A 20,562-nucleotide genomic window follows, 5' to 3' on the forward strand; every position below is an offset into this window, starting at 1 on the left:
ATTTTTATTTCCTGCCATGTTCGGTATTTTTTTTTAAAGTAGCTGGCAACCCTACTGTACTCTGATTTGTCATTTCCCATGAGTTCACTTCAGTTACCACGAGAGCTGCACCCCTGTTCACACTGAGTGCATCCACAAAGGCTACAAGTCTCAAGCTGTCACCTGCCTTGGTTGGAATTACACGATTTTCCAAGGGCTTGTCTACATGTACAGTGCAGCAGCTGCACCACTGTAGCTCTTTAGTAAAGGTGCTCGTGCACCAACAGAAGAACCTCTGTCATTGTCATCGTTAATCCACCTCTGCTGGAGGAGGTGGTAGCTATGTCCTCCATCAAGGCAGTGCAGTCTTCTCCAGGCTTAGGTCAAGAGAGTGAATTTCTCTCTCTCTCTCTCTCTCACTCACACACACACACACACACACACACACACACACACACACACACACACACACACGACAGTTACCCCAATGTCATTTGATGGTGTGGGTCTTGCCTCACACTAGGACCTGGGTTACAGACCCCTGTCATTACCTCAGCAAGCTTTCACTGAATTCAGTATCCACAGTTCAGCTGTGTGTAGTTATTAAAATATGCCAGGATAAATAAAATGGAGAGAAAGGAAATGCTCATCTCACCCTAGGGCAGGGGTGGGCAAAAAAAAAAAAAAAAAAAAAAAAGGCAGCCTGTCAGGGTTAGTCCCTGGTGGGCTGTCACTGCCATTATATTACCTGCAGAGGCACAGGTAATCAGGCAATCGCAGGTCTCGTTGGCCGCAAACCAAGACCAAGACAATGCTTCCTACTGCTCACGCTGGCTGCGAACAGCGATATGTGGAGGTGCAGATACATATGGAAGAGGGAGCCTCCCAGGGACTAACCCTGCAGACCGGATCCAGCCTCTGGGCTGGAATTTGCCCACCTATGCCCTAGGGTGAGCACTATAGTCTATCAAAATGAAGGAACAACAACGAAGAGGAAATATTCCCTCCATTCTCACTTTCTTCCCTGGCTGTGTTTGTGTTGGTAGTGAATTGCTCTAGCCTCGGATATGAATATTTGCATTGTTTGATTTAAATTCCTTGCAAAGTATCTATGGTAATTAAGAAACATTTTCTGCCCAACACTGCAATGTAATCATGCTCTTTAGTCAGGCAAAAGGAGGAGGCTGGGAAGCCAAACAGCTATTACTTAGCATTTTTAAATGTCAGGAAATGCAAAGCTATTGTTCGTAAAAATGTTTTCATCCGCCAGGAAAAAGCTGTGAGCTGAGATGAAAATCACTGAGCCCCAATACAGAATGAACGGCTCCCCAAGCAGGTGTTAACTGGAATGGGAACAGGGACAAGGATACACACTAGGCCTTTTCAGGATTCTGTATGTAGGTCAGAATTGCTCTGGCCTTGGCTGGCAAACACTGAAAATCCTGGAATGGCTCTTCCTGGCACTAGAAGCAATGCAAGTTCCACACATCCTCTCTCATAGCACATAAACTAGGACAATCGGATCTTTGCATTCCACAGGGTAAGACATAACACAGCATCGTTTTTACTTGCATACTTAACACTCATAAGTCAATTTTTTTCCTAAAAACAAAACTAGTTTTCATCACAAGGTCAAAGTTGGTAGCAATAAATGCAGTAAGCACACTTAAAACAGCATGTTAAGCTCATTAAAGCAACTTTGGCAATTACTTATGGATGTACTGTCCAGAATTTTAAGGCCAATCCTTGCGAAATAGAGACACTTAACTCTAACAAGTCCGGATCTTGAACTTTAGGTGAACCTTTGTATAAAATGGCACATCTGTGAGAAGTATTATGGGTTAGATATCATGCAGTGGGTGCCCCCTTTATTAAAGTCTCAAAAGATGCCTACATTAACTGGAGTGTTGTGAGCAAGACACAAGAAGTCATTCTTCTGCTCTACTCTGCACTGGTTAGGCCTCGGTTGAAGTATTGTGTCCAGTTCTGGACACCACATTTCAAGAAAGATGTGGAGAAATTGGAGACAGTCCAGAGAAGAGCAACAAAAATGATTAAAGGTGTAGAAAACAAGAGCTATGAGGCAAGGCTGAAGAAATTAAGCTTGTTTAGTCTGGAAAAGAGAAGACAGAGGGGACATGATAGCAGTTTTCAAGTATCTAAAAGGGTGTCACAGGGAGGAGGGGAGAAATTGTACTCCTTGGCCTCTGATGATAGGAGAAGATGCACTGAGCTTAAACTGTAGCAGGGGAGCTACTGTCAGGGTGGTTAAACACTGGAATAAATTGCTCAGGGAGGTTGTGGAATCTCCATCTCTGGAGATATTTAAAAGCAGGTTAGACAGACAACTGTCAGGGATGATCTAGACCAGTGTTTCTTAAACTGTGTTCCACGGCACACTGGTGTGCTGCGAGGCGGTCGGAGGTGTGGCGGGGAGAACAACAGAATTAAAAATGGCCACCCTTAAAGGGGCAGGCGACCTTTTTTTTTTCCTCACTAAATTTCTCTGCGACCCTCCCCCCCCCATATAAAAAAATTGTTTGGTGTTCCTTGGTCTTAAAAAATTTAAGAAATACTGATCTAGACAGTGCTTAGTCCTGCCATGAGGGCATGGGAATGGACTCAATGACCTCTCGAGTTCCCTTCCAGTTCTAATGTTCTATGTTTCTATACAGTTGTAACCCCTCTGGAGAGGAAGTTAGGCAACAGAAAAGGAGTCCTGAGAAGCTGCTAAAAGCAGTGGCAGTAGAATCTTTTAATTGTAATATGGCATGACAGTCACAGCAGTTAATTTAACAGAATAGCTCTTCTGGTGACTAATCTCTGTGGGCTTGAGAATGTCCAACAACTTCTTGCCCAAGGAATAACCTACTTTGCCAGGTGAGAAGTTCTAGCTCCATCACCATACCTAAAGCAACAACCTTCAAAGCCATGTCTCTCTAGGTCACCCAGCACTTCTTCAGCACTGCTCCTCTTAACCCTCCCCCTGCAGCCCCATCAATTTTTCTCCCCGTCAGTTCAAATAAACTCGGAGAGCTCCCTCCAACGTATCCCATGTCACTCTCCACATTAATACAATCTGGGTCTAAACTCCCCATCAAATCAATGATCGAGAGTCTTTCTGCAGCAGTGATAAAAGGAAATCACCAAGAATCGCTTTCCTCCAATACTGAACATGGAACACTTGGAATAAGAGTGACAGTATTAGCCCTAAGGCTGCTGTCTCCCTGTTTCAGTGCCAAGCTCCTGCCCAGAACCCCTCCAAACCCCAAGCCGCACCCCTCATCTGGTTTCCTGATGCACATTTAAAGAAACAGTACACCACCACCCACTCCACTGCCACTATTACTGAATACGGGGCTCCAGTACCCCACAGACACATGCAGCCTGCTCTTAGGTTACCTCTCTCCTGGATACAGAGGAGACCCTCAGTCTTCCAGCTGAGTTATGCATAGCTTCCCATCCTGTACAAGAAAAGCAATACCTGCTCTGCTCTCCCTCTCCTCCCTTTATGTAAAATACCCATTCAGCGTTTACTCCCTCCCTTCTCCCTGCACCCCAAACAAGAGCAAGAGGCTCAAAGACCATGAAGTTCACGCCTTCCCCTGCCCCACCAAGGAAGGAGCAAGCAGCTCCTCAACCCCATATACTCAGGTAAAATTTCTACTCAGCCTGGACGAGTGGGGTTTTCCAGAATTTCCTGTGCAGCAGGTATTCCAGTGCCACAGCCTGTATATGGCGCACACGTGTTTATTTTGGGGGTAGTGGGATTGATCAAGTCTTAATTGACCAACCTGTTTGCCACCACACAGTACTTTCAAAACGGTCTTCAGTTAATGAGCATGTGACAAGTTACAGCCCCTCCCTTAGGGTTTCCATCCAGAGCTGACACAGGCTACAGCCTGGAAGCAACTGTAGCTCAGCACAGCTGGGAGACTGCAGCTGTATTTGCCATGCTTAGGTTTAATGGGACACTGAATAAAGGAGCTGCCAACTTCCTAATATCTGCGTGCCTCAGCTTCACCCACGAGTTACATTATCACCCTTCACGGCTACAGGGACAAATAGAACTGACCCAGATAAGGCAGGTAGCATGCAATGTGCAATATTGGACTTGGCTTTCCATTAAAAGAGTACGAGGTTACTCTCCAGGGGCTGGCCACACAAGAGGTAAAGGAACTTACTTCTAATGTTTGCAGTGAGATTTCCACTTAACTCAAGTGATAAAAACCTGTGTTTTGGGAGGCAGAGGCCACATTCAGTTCTAGCTCATGCTCTCCCCATCTTGCCAAGAAAGGTTTATGGTGTAGTAATGGATTGATTGTTTGATGCACGTGGATACTTCTTTAGGTTGATACCCACATTCTTTTCAATAGCTGTAGCACCATTAACCCTTTGGTACTAGCTAAATTAACCCTTTGGTACTAGCTAAATTAGCTACATATCCTCCACCACCAACACACTTGAGCATACATTGTCTTCCTGCATAGCTATTTTGCTTCTGAGAGATCAGGCATTTAAATTCAGCATAGGGTTGCAGGAACCCTGTACTGCCCCACTCCATAAGGTCTGGTCTGAGCTATATGGGAAGGTCAAAGTAAGATACGCAACTCCAGCTACGTAATTAACGTAGCTGAAGTTGACATAGTTTACATCCCATTTCCGTGCCATTCACACAGCCAGAGACCTATGAGAGCAAATGCTCTTGTTGACTTCCCTTACGCCTCATGAGGAGAAGGAGTACTGGCACCGATGGGGACGCCCTGAGTTTGATCTAGCTGATCTATATTACATCCGCTAACTCGAACCCCAGAAGATCAACCGCGGAAGCGTCAATCTTCCGTGTAGTGCAGACATGCCCTGGGTGTCCCAAGTTTCAAATCCCCCTGCAGGATTGTGCTGTTGCTCTGACCTCGCCTGCTTCTCCACACTAGTAGGACACTCACCGCAGCATTCTGCTTTTCAGGGCCATGTTAGCCTGAATATTTGAAAAACATTCTTTGACCTATGAGTTTGATATACGGTAATGAAATATTTTAAAGAAGCGTTTTCAAATTATTTTTATAGATATATTAATTATTAAAGACAGTTAAGGTTTGGTCTCGCCCTGGGTGACAAAATTCCTTGCCACGGCATTGTATCTCATTTTCATTTAAAAGGATTAGAGACCGCTGATACCACTTCTGAAGAATGAGAACTTATCTAGTGTGGTTGATGGATTTGCTCTTCGAAGAAAGGCGACGAAAAATTGCCACAGTGATTTATATGCAATTAATAGGGTTCCCACCTTCCAGGGAAATACAGACACTAGGGGGAGATGTCCGGAGATATGAGACTCTCCCGGGAGTGTCTGGTGGGGAGGAAGCCGCAGATGTGGGGTGCCAGAGGCGGGTTCCTGGCACCGGAGAGTGAGAAGCAGCCTCAGTGCAGGGCAGAGCGCTGGGCAGGGTGGGTTGGGCAGTTTTGCTGCTGAGAAAACATGAAAAATATCTGGCCACAGCTCATGCAATTTTTCCCATTATATATACAATTCATTGTGTCACATTTTGGTGGCCACGGGCGACCGCCCAGCTTGCCCACCCCCTAAGACCGGCTCTGCTGCTTTCCCAGAAGTTTCAGCACAGGAACAACAGAGGCACAGGTGCAGTCCTTTGCTGCAGCTATTTGGAGACAGGGAGAGCAGTTTTTGTATCAATTCCAAAAATACCCTTTTCAGTTCAATACAGAACTAAACTGACAATAACAAGCTGAGAGACACCCCCTAGGTTCAACTAATTTTTCATCTCTGAGCCCTAGATTAGAGCTCTGGATGCCATGCCTGTTGTGAATGAATTTCCTAATCTCTTGAATGGTATGTAGCGTTTCATTATATCTGCAACAGGGAGCCGGGCAGGACAGACTGAGAAAGGTTCTAGGCATTTTCAAAGGGAGTGTTTGCACAGTTGTAACATTATATTATTTTTGTAGCCTGTATTTTACAACAATTTTGAAATGCTCCAATTTTTCAGTGGTATGGAAAGACACCCAAGTTCTTTCTGTTCCTGTCTTCCCCCTGAAACTCAGTCACTGCTGGGAAATACAATGCCACTGTGCAGTGTATTATTAAAGGAATACCCTTCCCTCCAAAAACAGCAGATACTCTCACTGACCGCATACACAAAATTTGTGTTTGGCATTTATAAAAGATATTCTTTTATTGAGAACAAAAGATAACAGTGAGCTAAATACGCCCTAATTTCTACTTCAGGGACACACAGGTGTTTAATTTTATGCACATAAAACTGGCATTTGCAGGACTGAGGTCCGTAGCACAGGAACGCTCTCTTTTAAGGAGGAAAGTCAGCACTCAAGTGCCAATAAACTAGACTTCCATGCAAAGTGTGCATGGGCCAACGCTACAACTGTATGCTGACATGAGCAAATAGCCTTTATCTGGAAGGCTCACTATGTATCTCACTGCACATTCCAAGCTATAATCAGACACCTATTTCCTAACTGAAGTTTAACTCTAAAGGTCACATTGCAGCACACTGAAATACATAGCAATCCAGGTAACTGCTGCCAAAACCTCACACATCAATACAGGAGCCATAATGTGACAAATTAACCATCTTTGGCTTTGTTTCCTCCACCCCCATTCAATATTTTGCTACAAGAACATTACAATAAAATCAATAAAGTATCTCTGTGATATTCATAGTATGATGCAAATATTACACTCCACTAATGGTATCCTGGAAAAAATATAGAGAGATTACATAATACATTTGGGGATTTTGTTTTTCCTTTCAAAAATGCTCCTAGAGTTTATTTTTTTACAACTGTGAAGCAATAAAATCTGCCAAGTGATTTATTATTGGCTTCTCTGGATAGACAATTTTGTATTATGTACAATACTAAAAATAAACAGAATATTTTTAGTAACAAGGGAGGGTGGCTTCACTAATAGTCACGTTGCTCACATGACAAAATACGCCATTAATCTGTCTTTCCAAACTATTCAGGATGCCTGAGCAGAGGAATAATTTTCTTTGCTGTGCTTATTCCACACTAAAAAGCTAGCTCCCTCCAAAAGCTAACAGCCCCTCTCTCTGCTCCCTACAATAAGAGCACTACTGAAATCCCATCCAAAGTAAATCCAGTGTAGCAGCAGGGAGTGAATTCCTACCGGAGGCAGCAGCAGTGCTTACTGACCACTCACTGGATGAATCAATGATAACTAAAGCCCAGGCTCCTTCACACTTTGCCCCCTTCTCAACAAAGCTGTTGGGAACGAAACAGGGAAACATCTTTGACTCGCTCCAATCCCAAATGGAAATAAAATTTGGAACATGTTTAGATTCTAGCCACTGAACCAAGGTTAGTGACAAAGGGTAGGGTGATTTAGAAAGATTCTCCTGTATTACAGCTGGCTCTTTGTTCCCATACCGGAGCTCAGTTTTTAGTGCTGTTGACACTTAGCTGGCATTGTGCTTCTTGATGAGGTTTTTATTTTGTATTTATTCTGTTTGTTATGTTAGCAATGCTCTGGTTTGAAAGATACTGGGGCAGGGAGGAGCAAGCACATTGATTGGCAGCACTCGTCACTTTCACTTCTGTTTCTGTCATCAAGGAAGTACAAGCATTACTGAACGCTAGCCGGATTTTCCACCAGCTCAGTTACTGAGAAAAGGATTTAAAACTTCTGTGGCTATTTCCTCTTAATTGAAGATTTTTCCTTAACATATTACTTTCAATGGTTGTACTGCCTTGGAAAAGTAAAAAGTATTGACAAAATATTAATTTGCGCCTATCTACATTTCCCCAATGCACTGAGAATGCACATAAAATAGCAAGTTATACTGACCAAAAATAAGTTATACTGACCTTCCTTCAGGAACTAAGTCAGAAGTCTGTAATGTATTGATCATGTTATCTCTGTTTCTAAAATTTCTAAGGCTACCTTGCAATTCAAGGCAATTGAGCATTCTTCTCAAGAGTGCAAAACTAATACCACTGATTCCTTTGTAACAAGTAGACAAGAGTCTAAGTTTCAAAGGCAGTATGGACAAAAAACTTTCACCTTCCATTTTGATTGAGTGCATTATGTGTTTTATACATCAGAAGCTGCATCCCATCTGAACCAAACCTTTTCCATTCTATTACAATGCATTATAAACAAGGAATTAGCAAATATAATTACAAAATATTTTAACTCTTTTCTATGCTTTTCCACCCCAAAAGCGATTTTCTTTTATACCTCAGGAATTAAGCCATCAGCTGACAGTTCCTTGGAATTGCTCCTGCACAAGCAACAGTTTCAACAGCAGACAAACCAACAGAGCACGCTCTGTGTACAAAGTGCAAAGTACAAAAGCCATTCACCTCCCTAGGCAGTTTACATTTGCCACAGTGTTTGTTGTACTTCCTATGCCAAATACAAGAAATACAGCAGTAAAAATCATATACAGAGGTGGGGAAATGTTGATTTATTTTATGCTTATTAAAGATCATGCCAGAGTCATGGTTGCTGATATTTAACTTTATTTTAACTACATATTTCTGCCGGATTTTGCTGATTCAAACTCAGGCAAAAATATATTTAAATTTTCCTACTGTTTGGGCCAAGATACCAAAGGAAAAGAAAATGAAACGTCTGGGTTTGTTTGGCCCAAGCTATTCTGTATAGTTCTCTGACAGCTTCTGTGCTATTTGTTTTATCTTGTTAAATGAATAGCTATGTATCTGTAAAGCTATTTTGTCCTACAAACTTTTACAGTTTTAGATTCAATCCTGTAAAAACCGAGCACATGCAAATGGTCACAGGAGCTGGGTTTAATATATTCAAACTTCTTTGCCATAGAGAAAGAGGGAGCGCAGTGTCTAAGCCTGCTTTTTTAATTTCAGGAAGAATAATGCCACTCAGGTGTATAAGAAACTTTTACCACACAGTTATATGTTGGACTTAGCTGTTCCGGCACCCTCAGGACCTGATTGGTCCTGACGGAGAAAGTTTGCTGGAGCAAGGGTGGTCAGGCCATGGGCTCTCCTAGGGCTCGGGTCCTGACCACCAGCCCAGCAGAACACTGCACCTGACTGCCGGTGGGGCTCTATCCCTGGCTCCCACCCCATTCCAACCAGCAGGGCTCCTTTTCCCCCATCTGACAACTTCTCCATGCCCCTGACTAGTCGGGGCTTCCCTGGCCAGCGGCAACTCCACACTCATGGCCAGCAGGGGCTCTTTGTCCCCAGCCAGCAGTGGCTCTGCGTCCCTGGTAGGCAAGAGTTCCGCTCTCAGCTGCCAGGGCTGCCCACCTGGCCCTGCTCTGGTTGCTGGCCACTGGCTGGGCTCCCTGCCAGCAGGCCACAGGCCCTCTAGGCTGCCTGCCAGCTGAGCTCCCAGCCGCTGGCAACCTCTGTTGCTGGGGCTCTCTGGCCCAGCAAAATCCGTGGTCCGATGTCAGCGAACCGGAGAATCCTGGACCATGGATTTCAATCTGCACTACCATAAGTATATTTATACTTGTTTACTCTATGTAGCAAAAGGAATTCCATTAGTAAGATACTTTAAATTACAAATGCTGCTTGTATTCTTGCTGCATTTTTCTTCTAATTTTTGAATACAGTATGCTGGCTGCAGTACTAGACTGTACAATTGTTTTATTCAGTTTATAGTTTACTGAGCATAAGTAACAGAGGTACAATGTGCATTTTCTAAATATAAACAGTGAAGGTTAAAAGTATCAATTTTCGTACTTAACCAGTCACTTAAACAGCTTTGGACAATTTTTTTCTCAATTTAAATTGCCTAGAGAAGCTTTAAATTTTAATTTTAAAATATTATTTACACTACATAAGCTGATCTTATGAGACCTAACCAAAGCCCATAGAAATCCATGGGAATCTTCTACTGATGTCAGTGGTCTTTGATCAGGTCCCATGCAGATGTACCACAACAACTGTAACATAAAATTAAAAACTGGAGGGAGGAAGAGGAGAATCATTATAATTTTCATAAAGTTTATTTTTGGCTTCTGACTATCTTGATATTTTGCAGTCTTTTTTCCTGAAGTACCTCTCTTTTTATTATTGAATAAGTATGGTCTATATATATCCACGCACAAAATTAAGGTATCACCCATGTATGCCTATAAATATGACAACATATTTTCCCTCAAATAACTAAGAAAGAACTAAGTAGTAAGAACAACATTTGTTTTTTTCAAGACAAACAGAGAAATGGAGAAAGGAGGGAAAAAATTCCTAAAATCACTCAAACAAGTCCTGCTTTGGAGAAAGCAATACAGAGCATATTTAATATTTGTGAGTGTTGCATCTACTACAGCCTGAATTCATTTTTTTCTGCTTCAGAAAATTAAGCAGACCATATTTTATAGAAAGACTACAATTTAAGTCTTTACTTTCAAAGCAGATTCATGTTTTACAGCATTTGATGTGGAAGGGAAATGTAAAAATACCTTCTATGCAAAAGATAAAGGTCACTCAGACATGAACAAATTTCAGTTAAGTTTCTTACCTGCTGCCATCAAATTGAATTTTGACATATAAAAATAGAGGATTATCAGGAAGGAGTAAAAGCTACCAGGATCACAAACCAAAATAAAGCTCCTAAAATACTGAAAGATAGCACTGACCCCTATCTAAGTTTAGCCAAAGTCATCATATGATAACTACAGCATACCACCTATAAGGAGATACACGCAAGTTCTATTTCCATGAGGAAGTGAAGTAATGCTTTTACCTCCTGAGAGGCCAAGATTAGGAACAGCAGATGGCATTTACATAACTAAACCGCTTTGAAAATGCTCCTGAATTTACACTATCCCCATTCCCCACCCACCCCCAAAAAAGGGTATGCCAAAACTGCAAAGTTTTGGCAACGAAATTAATGGTGACATGCAGAAATTGCCCCCCTCCTAAAAAAGTAACCAAAGAGCATTTACATTGGCTCCATCATTCACCAGATCATGGCCACATTTTTAGCTTCCTCGTCCACAGACTGAGTGATGCATTCTGGGTATGCATCCGCCAGTGCCTGGCGATACCTTCTTTTGCTAGGCACTGTGGGAATGTGGAACAGAGAGCAGTGTATCTTGGGAATGTGAAAAACATCCCATCAGGCTCTGCTTTCTTTCCCAGCCCTCCAGGAGCTTTTGGCTCCCTTTTGAGCCATTTGTGAAACTTTCAGTCTTTGCTGTGCTCTCTAGCATCTGGTGTGAGAAATCCATGGATCCTGCACTTCTCTTCTGTGCTGTGTTCAGTGTCATGAGGCCATCACACATTACAGCAGAGTTATTGTTGAAGTTACTGAGAGAGAAAGAAGAGTCACAGGAGGACAATACTGTGAGTGACATGGACAGCAGCAACCTGACATTGCATTTGGCTGTCAGAGCACCTGTGCAGGGCTGGGGAGATCAGAACTAAGGGTGGGATGACATTGTCATGCAGGTGTGGGATGAAGACTAGTAGCTACAGAATTTCAGGATGTGTAAAGCAACCTCCTGGAGCTGTGTGCTGAACTGGCCCCTGAACTGCGGCACAAGGACACCTGAATGAGAACTGCCCTCTCAGTGGAGAAGCATGTGGCAATCACTGTGTGGAAACTGGCAGCTCCCAATTGCTACGGGTCTGCTGCAAATCAGTTTGGGGTGGGGAAGTCTACATCTTGCGCTTCTGCAAGTGTCATATATTGCTGTGGAATGAGAAATGTGGATGACATAGTGGCTGGCTTTGCAGAGATGGGCTGTTTTTAAACTGTGGTGGGTTCATCAATGGCCCATATATTCCAATTGTAATGCCCGCCCACTTTGCCACAGAGGACATCAACATGAAGGGATAGCGGCGGCCCGTGACTATAGGCCAACTCAGCCGTCGCCTACGGTGCCACCTTCAATGGGGCGCCTGGAGCACCGATGATGACATCACGGGGCGCCTGGGGCGCCCAATGATGATGTCACTTCACTGATGGCCGTGCAGGCAGGGGCGCCGATTGCACGTTCTGCCTGGGATGCCAGCTGCTGCTGCCCGCCTCGGGCCGTTCCTGGAAGGGATACTACTTAATGGTGCTTCAAGCACTTGTGGATCATTGTGGGCATTTCACAGACATAAATATGGGGCGGTCTGGAAAGGTGCATGACACAGGCATCTTCAGGAAGACGGGCCTGTACAGAAAGCTGCAGGTGGGAGCTTTCATTCCAGTCCACAAGATTACAGTGGGAGATGTGGAAATGCCCAGAGTAGTTCTGGTGACCTAGCTTACTCCTGACAACCCTGGATCATTAAACTTTACACTGGGCACCTGGAGAGCAACAAGGAGCAGTTTGAAAGCACGCTGAGCCGGTGCTCATGGTAGCGGAATGTGCCCTTGGTAGACTGAAAAGAAGATGGAGATGTCTCTATGGCAGGCAAGACCTTATGGAGGATCATATCCCCATGGTTATAGCCACATGCTGTTGTTTGCATAATGTGTGTGAAAATAAGGGTGAACTGTTTGCTTATGGGTGGAGCACCGAGGCACAATGTTTGAGCGCATAGTTTGAGCAGCCAGAAACTATGGCCATAGGGCAGCCATTAACATCAGGGAGACTTTGAGGAACCACTTTGGCAATGAGGGGCGCTGAAATGTCTCTCTTTTGGGGTTGCTTCTCTGCTGCATCCTATTCCTCATCCCAAGCAAAGCATTCCCATGAAAGAAAGGGATGGAACAGCCTGTACCTGGGGCCTGAGTGATTACCATGGGTTGTAGAACAGAAAATAAAGTCATTGTACTATTGCAAAAGTTTGCCTTTACTGATCACTGTGAATCATGGTCATCCTCCCACCTTTCTGTGACCTACTTCCCCCCGCCTGCACTTCCCAAGCCGAGTGACATACCCTACGTCTCTTCCCTTGCTTCCTGCTCAGTTGCTACTGAGAATTGCCATTCGCTTCGGATCTTGAGAAGAGTTCCTGGCTGCCTGCCACACTGGGTGACCCTGCTGTGATCCCCACATCTTCAGCCAGATCTACCATTTCATCCTCCAGGTTAAGTCCTCTTTCTGCTGACCCCTATATTTGGAAGTATCCACAGGATTATTGGCTGTGGAGATGGAGTTGCCTCCCAGGATGGTGCCCCACTTCTTATCAAAACAGCATGTCTTGGGCGCAGCATGGGAAGGATGGTTTGCCTCCTTCATCTCATGGTAGGACTGCCTCAGCTCCTTTATCTCTGCTCTGCATTGCGGTGTGTCCCAATCATACCTCGCTCACACAAGGATTGAGAAATGTGGCCATACATGTCCTGGTTCCTATAGGTCACTCGCGGCTGGGACTGCATAGACTCTTCTCCTCACACACTGATAAGATCCAAAAACTCTGTGGTGGTCCAAGGAGGAGAGCATTTGGAGCAATAGCCAGCCATTATCTTAGGCAGGGGTGGGCAATAATTTTTGTCTGGGGGCCCAAATCAGAGCTTGGGGGCAGAGGACCGCACAGAGCGTCCTCTGCCCTGCCCCCACCCTGCACTGAGCACGCGGCTCTTCGAAGTGCTGCTCATTCTTTGCAGGGAGGGAGTAGAGTGGAGGAAACTTCGTGCCTTCCTCCCATCCCCAGGCCAATCGGGGCTTGCAGGCAGGGAGCACGTGACGTCTCCTCCCACCCTGCCAGGAGCGTGTGGCACTTCAAAGTGCTAGGTGCACCTGGCAGGGCGGAGGAAACTTTGTGCACTTCTCCCGGCGTAAGGCTTAATATTTGTCTTCATGCCCATCAGTGTGAAAGAAGCTATTTGCATATATTTGCATATAAACGTGCACTTACGTTGTGGCATGTGTTGTATCATTTGTGCCCCCCAGGGCTTCCAAAGTTGAGTAGCCCTGCTGTAGAGACTCAGGACTGCAGGTTTGATTCCAAGGTGTGGGAGGAGTGTTCTCTTGTCATTGCCCCTCCCCCTTTATTCATACTCTTTCCCTACTTATGTATCCCTCAGCTCCTACTCTCCCATTTACATTCCCATCTCTTGCTCCTGCAACCCTTCTCCATAACCAATTCCTCTCACCTCTGCATTCAACTTCTGATGCATCTTTCTACCTCCTGACCACCTGACCACCAGCCAGGGCAGTACTTTCAGTTCCTGCCTCTGGCACCAGGAGGAGCAACTGCAGGGAAAGTCGTAGCCAGCCTCTAAAGCCCTGGACTGCATGCTAAGTACAGACACTGAAGTCTATACCTGTAATTTTCAGAGGCTCGTAACTGGGTCAAATTTGAATAAGATTGATATCCTCTTTTCATGGCTTTCATGGGAAGCCACATCACTGACACCAGGAGGACCCCTGTACCAAATATAAGGTCCCTTCTACAAAACATGAAGGTACTACAGTTTCTCAAACTTCTTATTTTTTAAAACAAATACGGGCAAGTTTTGTTCTGAACTATTTTACCTAAAACCGTCTAGAAAAATTTGGCTTGAAACCAATACACAGCATGGAAAAATTGAACCAGAATTTTTTAAGTTTGGCAGAATTATAGGCAACTAAAAATAGTGTTAGATCAGAAAATGCTGGGCAATTTCAACTACAAGCAGCGCTATCAGCCTCTGCTGAATAGCAGATGAACTGAACCTTAGAAACAAGCAAGCTCCAGGAGATGAAATAGACAGAGTCAACTTGAAACCTGGCCAATTTCAAAACCTGAATTAAAAAGTAATTTTTGATATTACGTCTACCTTTGATTTCTATCATTTCACAACTATTTTTCCCCAAAAAATATGCCCTCCACTATAGCTGTTAGGCACAAAAAAAGCAAGGGGCTGTCAAATGCACAGAATAAATTAACGGTGGGGGGACCCTATATTTTCCCCATTAATCTTTCAGTAACAGCCTTCTCAGGTACAGCATGCAACAAATAGTAAGTAAAAATTAAGAGAACTTTTTTCGCTGTTGCCAGGTGTGCCTTGCTGACATAAAGCATCTTTTTCTGGTTTTGAACACCATTATTAACGACTGGGTCTGAGCGCTTATTCAGCTATTTCTTTTAAATTTCGTCAGTGGATATCAACTGGAAAAACAAAAAAGCCAATTGCAAATACCCACATACTGTTCTAACACACTTTTCACTTACAGAAATATTGCGTAGAACATTAACAATAGGTGACTACCGGATGCATGAACACCCAAGTTTCCTGTGGATTATTAGTGAAAATGTGAAGGCCTGACTCAGACCATCTCATAAGCAACTACTTCAGGAAATTCACAATAAAGTCTAGTTCAGGTCAGTACAGTTGCTGTGCATATATTTCAGCTGGATCTGAGTTTTGGGGCAAATTATTTTCCTTACACAACATGGGCCTATTTCTCTGTAGCGAATTCCTAAAATGTTTTAAATGCTTAACTACTCTGTTACAAATAGTTTATCTCCTCTCCTCCCTTTCTACTAGAATACATAAGAAAGTTGTAGCCAAATGTTTTCAAAAGCATACTGCCCTCTAAATTCAGGTATCTTCTGGCCAGGGTGAAATCTTTAGATTTAACAGGGAAGCTCTTTAAATGATAAGACTGACTGAGCATAGTCTGGGTGTTTTGTTTTGCTTTGGGTTTTTTTTTAAGTTTTCTTACTGGTGAAGTTAAGCTATTTCAGTTTTCATAAACACTTTATTGGTATTTCCAAGGAAAGTTAAAGTTTAGTAAGATATTAAAAAACCAACTTCCTAGTGCTAAATAGCATACCTGATGGACTTAGTACAGAATTGGAAACACACAATCAGGGCTGGCCCGAGCCATTTAGGTGCCCCGGGCCCGGACACACAGCGCTGCCCCCGGGTGCATGGCGCATGCGTAGGCCCACCCGTGGTGCGCAGGCCCGCCCCCCAGGGTGTACGGGCCCACCCCCAAGACGCTTGGCGCATGCGCTGCCCAGCCTGGCTACCGCTGCTGGCACGCACGCTGGGCCATGCAGGACCCCACGGCCGTGGGGGGAAGGGCGCTGCTGGCCGGCGCCACGGGGCCGGCACTGCGGGAGCCGGGTGCACGGCGCCTGATGGCAACTACAAGGGACACCACACACCCCTTACAGTTGCCATTAGGCACCCCCCATCGGTTGGCGCCCTGGGCAGCTGCCTGGCTCGCCCACCCCTCAGTCCAGCCCTGGTTCTAATCCAAGCTCAGATGTGTCTCATTTTGTGGTCTTGGACACATTATTTAGGCCAGCTTTTTCCAAGAAGTGTCCATTAATTTTAGGTATTCAACTGGGGACACCTAGGATTGATTTTCAGGGGTGCCAAGCAACTTCTCACATATTATAGCTGCTCAGCTCTTCTGGGTCAATCTTTAAAAAACCAGTATCTTTCAAGCAGCATTTAAAGTACAACAAGTAGATGTTTAAGGCAGCGTAGGAACTAGCTTTCTTTTTGGACAGAAAGCTTACTTACTGTTATAAACTGAATATTTTACAAGCCATACACGGAATGCTTGACAAGCCTCACATTCCAACAATGTGACTATCACATCAAGGAAACTCACATGCTCCTTCCAGTTAAAAGTTTCAGTTCCACATACAACTGGTGTCTGATCAGTCTTGCCAAATGAATTTCTGGATGTGACGCAGTGAAAAGCAAACAGAACTGTTTTTTGGGGGAAAAAAAAAATCGAACCACTTTTCTATAGACTCCATTATCTAAAAATATGTCTTAATGAGCCAAAACTGCAGCAAATTTAGTTTATTTTTGCAAGGATTAGAATATAGCCACTGTTACTATCCATAAGCTGCCCCCTCTCTTGGTCATAATAAAATTATTTTGAATTAAATTAGAGAACAAACAGTGCATTGGTTACACAAGTTATGTAAACTAATTATTATCCAATACCCTAAATACCTTGTATTACAGTGATTACATTTTTTCATTTATCTTTGGTGGAGTATGTTTTCACTGAAACTTTTGACCCTGAAAAGAGCATATTGTAGCTCTGCATTTGGGTTCATAAATGTTATGATCTGAGACAAACTGCAGTGCTTTCAATTTAAAAACAAAAAATTGTAGAGAAAGTTATTTCCCAAAGCAAATATTTTTCTGTAGTGTTTGCAACCCAGATATCGCAGACTGTGCTAGTGGATGAGAACCTCACGGTGAAATGAAACAGAAACTGATTATAAGCAAAAGGAAAACTGAATTGTCTATTTTCATTATCCAGTCAGAGAAAAAACAGAAAGTAAAAGTAAACTACATAATTAGTGAAGGTGAACAGACTCTAAAATTCTGTCAAGAAATATGAACTCCAGGGGTGTATTTATAATATAATGAAAAACACCACAAGATGTTTCAGCGTGGGTGTGTGTTAGTAAATTTAGTACCTATGATGAATACTGTTGACTGATGGAGAATGGAGTTCTCTTAAATGTTGTCCTTTGCCCATTCCACCTCCTAATCTTAAACTTCTTCCCCTTTCCCTAGGCACCAAGAAACTACCCTTTCTCTACTCAGATCCCTCTTTTCTCTGAAGCCCATCAATAATAATCCATTTCAGAAGAAGTACATGAACATAAATAAATGTGTACCACTTTCAGTTTTTTAATCTTTGTCTGGTCAGGTGGTGCCTTTTGTCTAAACTACTTACCTGTCTAATTTAGAATTAGTTATTCAGGAAGATATTCAGAACAGGGTACACATCATGCTTTAACTGAGTAATCACAGTGATCAGAAATAATAATGTTTTGATTACAGCTGGTCAAGTTACACTGGAGAGCAGACTATGGCTACATTTAGACTACAGGCTTCTTGCGCAAGAAGTTTTTTTCAGAAGAGATCATCTGAAAAAACTTCTTGCGAAAGAGCGCGTCCACACTGCAAAAGCGCATCAAAAATATAATGCGCTTTTTCAAAAGATGGCATCCAGACTGCCTGGATGCTATCTTGCATGTAAGCAGTGATTGTTCTGGACACAATGGCCACGAGGGTACCCGTGCTTTTTCCTCTTCCCTTTTCTTCTGAAAAAACTCCCTATTTCCTGTCCACACATGCCTTTTTGCGAAAGAGCTTTCGCAAAAAAAGCTTCTTCCTCATAGAATGAGGAATACCAATTGCACAAAAAGCCCTCTGTTCTTTCGATTTACTGTCGAAAGAACGCGCTTGCAATGTAGACATAACTCAAGTTTTGTCAGAAAAATGGCTGTTTTTCCGACAAAACTCTGTAGCCTAGACATAGCCTATCAGACTAATGTGATAGTTTGGGGAATGTCAGCTTATGAATTCCATTCTATTTTATGAGCAGCATTTCGACGTGCAACCTTTGGTGACAACTGGAAACTCCATTTAGTAGCAGAAAGACTGTCTGCGAAGCTGAAACAATGCTTCTAGGAATAGAGAGACAGACTCTTAAGAACTATGAGCCGAGTAACTGATGGAGTTTGGAGCATGGAAAATACCAGTCAGAAGAGAGGTGTCAAATCCTGCTTTCAAAAGTGAGATGCTCTCTAAGCAAGGGAGCTAGTCCATCATCAGAAGCGAGCTAGAAGAGTGGGGATGAGAAATGCTTCACTTGTCTGGCTTAAGCTAAGCCTCTGGCTCATATATATGTGTTATTTGTCATCAAAATCATACTGTGTTATTTCTGCAACCTGATGAGGTAACAAACTTTATATACAGGCAAATGAACAGAAAATAGCATTTCCTGTATATATTTGTGAATGAATCATCAGTTATAATAAAATTCATGATTCTCAGTGAAGAAATCAGCAAACATCGGAATATTTATGAATAATGAGGAACCCCACAAATAATAAACTTGCCGGATTTTATTCCGTGAAAATAGGACTATTTCTGTATATTTAACTGGCTCTAAGATAAAAATCAATGTAACGATTTAAAGTGTATAGAGAATAATTGCTGTACATTTTGAATTATCTATGTACTTAACCTATGCCCTATACAGGTAAACAACCACTACCTGGTAAAATACAAGCACCAGAGTTGGACACTTGTAATTAAATCCAGCTTTATTTCCACAAGACTGCTTTTGCACCTCCACCGAACACTCTAAAAGATGGTGTGTTTAAAAATTAAAATCTTTAATTAAATATATTGTATTGGCTGTATTATTAGCTAGCCCTTGTTTTGAAGATACTGTTGTGTTAGAGAATGTGACGTGCAAAACTTATTTATTTTTTGATGGTTGCCTGGCACAATTTAAGACTTATTATTGCCTGTTTTTCTAGAAGTGTTTAGAGGTGCTGAATAGATTCTGCAGCTGCTTTAGGTTAAAAGACACCTGAATTCTAATAGCCTGAATGCAGTCTGAAATAGTTAACATAGCTTTCCATTATTTATCAGTTCTGCTCTGTATCACTAACTTGACATTTGAGTAAGTCATGTCTAATAAAACATTTGACAATAATTAAAAAGACTTACGGTATGTGGTACTAGTAAGCAACTACTACAAAATAATCAGTGAAATTAAGCTTAAAGTACTTTAAGCAAAATTTATTTTTCACTTGGGAGATTGTGCTTAATTACTCAATCATTTAGTAGCTGTAGTTAAAAAAAAAACAAATTTGTTACACCTGCCAGTTATTTGTTTTTTCAACTTGAAACAAAACATGAAAGTAGTTATACAGTTTGCTGCCCTGGGTTTTATGAAAAGGAATCTCTTCTCATTCTCTCCTTCAGTGTACAAGCCCCAACATGTAGGAACTACTTAGGCTGCACCCATACAACCACCCCACCATGCTCTGGGATTAAGAACCAGAGAGCATGGACATTTGTTATCTCACTGCTTGCACACATGCAGTAGATTCATGTCCATACAATTTGAGAAAAGACATCCGACTCCCCTCTGTTCACACTGCCTATTCAAATCCTTACCACATAAAACCACCACCACTATGAATTTAAATAGAAAGGATATTGGTGAGAAACAAAGTTAAATCCTGTTCCCATGGCAAAACGATTGATATCAACAGGACCAGGTTTTCAACTAATCTGCAACTGATGCATTATGATCTGATGTCCCTGAATGGCAGGAATTGATCTGTCTCTATATATTGTCACTTTCCCCATCTTTCAACTCCCAGGGCATGTCTACAAAGGAGGGCTAAAGCCGAAATATGCTACGCAACTTCAGCTACGTCAATTGTGTAGCTTCAGTCAAAATAGCTTATTTTGGCTTTTGGCTCTGTCCACTCTTCCTCTGTCTTCCTTTACTCCTTGTAAAATGAGGGTTACAGGAGTCAGAGTAAGAAGTCCTCCATCTTACCATTACTTTGACATTATGTCAAAATAACTGCTTGTAGTATAGATGTAGGCTATGTTATTTCAGAATAATGTCAGTTATTTCAAAATAACACTGATGTGTAGACATACCCCCAGGCAATTACGTCAGTGATCACAGAGAACCCAAAGCACTTCACACTGAAATAAACACACTGGCCCTGAAACAAGTGTACTATACTTCCCACCACTGACTAACGGAAGACCAGGGAATGGCATGTACAAGGTACTGCTGCTAGAAAGGGAAGATGGGTCCAATTCTGCTGGAAACCAACATGAGTTTAAATTTAAAGAGACTCTAGAGGTAATGGGATTTCATCAGTGAAATCAAAACTTTCTGAAGTGACTGACAA

The 20,562-nt window shown here is 42.8% G+C and overlaps 1 protein-coding gene and 1 long non-coding RNA gene across 6 annotated transcripts in view; one reads left to right on the forward strand and one right to left on the reverse strand.

The window, feature by feature from the left end:
• The window catches only part of KANK1 (KN motif and ankyrin repeat domains 1), a 172,416-nt gene that overhangs the window by 78,962 nt on the left and 72,892 nt on the right, over positions 1 to 20,562 (reverse strand). Inside the window, exon 1 of one of the 5 annotated variants that reach the window (XM_075931669.1) lies at positions 10,496 to 10,627. The exons of the other annotated variants lie outside the window; for them this stretch is intronic. The gene's annotated coding sequence lies outside the window, so the exon portion shown is untranslated. Of the gene's footprint in view, positions 1 to 10,495; positions 10,628 to 20,562 lie in introns of those variants that run through there. 5 annotated transcript variants of the gene reach the window in all.
• Positions 9,307 to 19,223, forward strand: LOC142829832 (uncharacterized). The gene is made up of 3 exons (XR_012904660.1): positions 9,307 to 9,469; positions 15,075 to 15,222; positions 18,216 to 19,223. It is a non-coding gene; the product is annotated as an uncharacterized LOC142829832 (long non-coding RNA).

The sequence above is a fragment of the Pelodiscus sinensis genome, chromosome 6 (genome assembly GCF_049634645.1).
Source record: "Pelodiscus sinensis isolate JC-2024 chromosome 6, ASM4963464v1, whole genome shotgun sequence".
Taxonomy (NCBI): Eukaryota; Metazoa; Chordata; order Testudines; family Trionychidae; genus Pelodiscus; species Pelodiscus sinensis.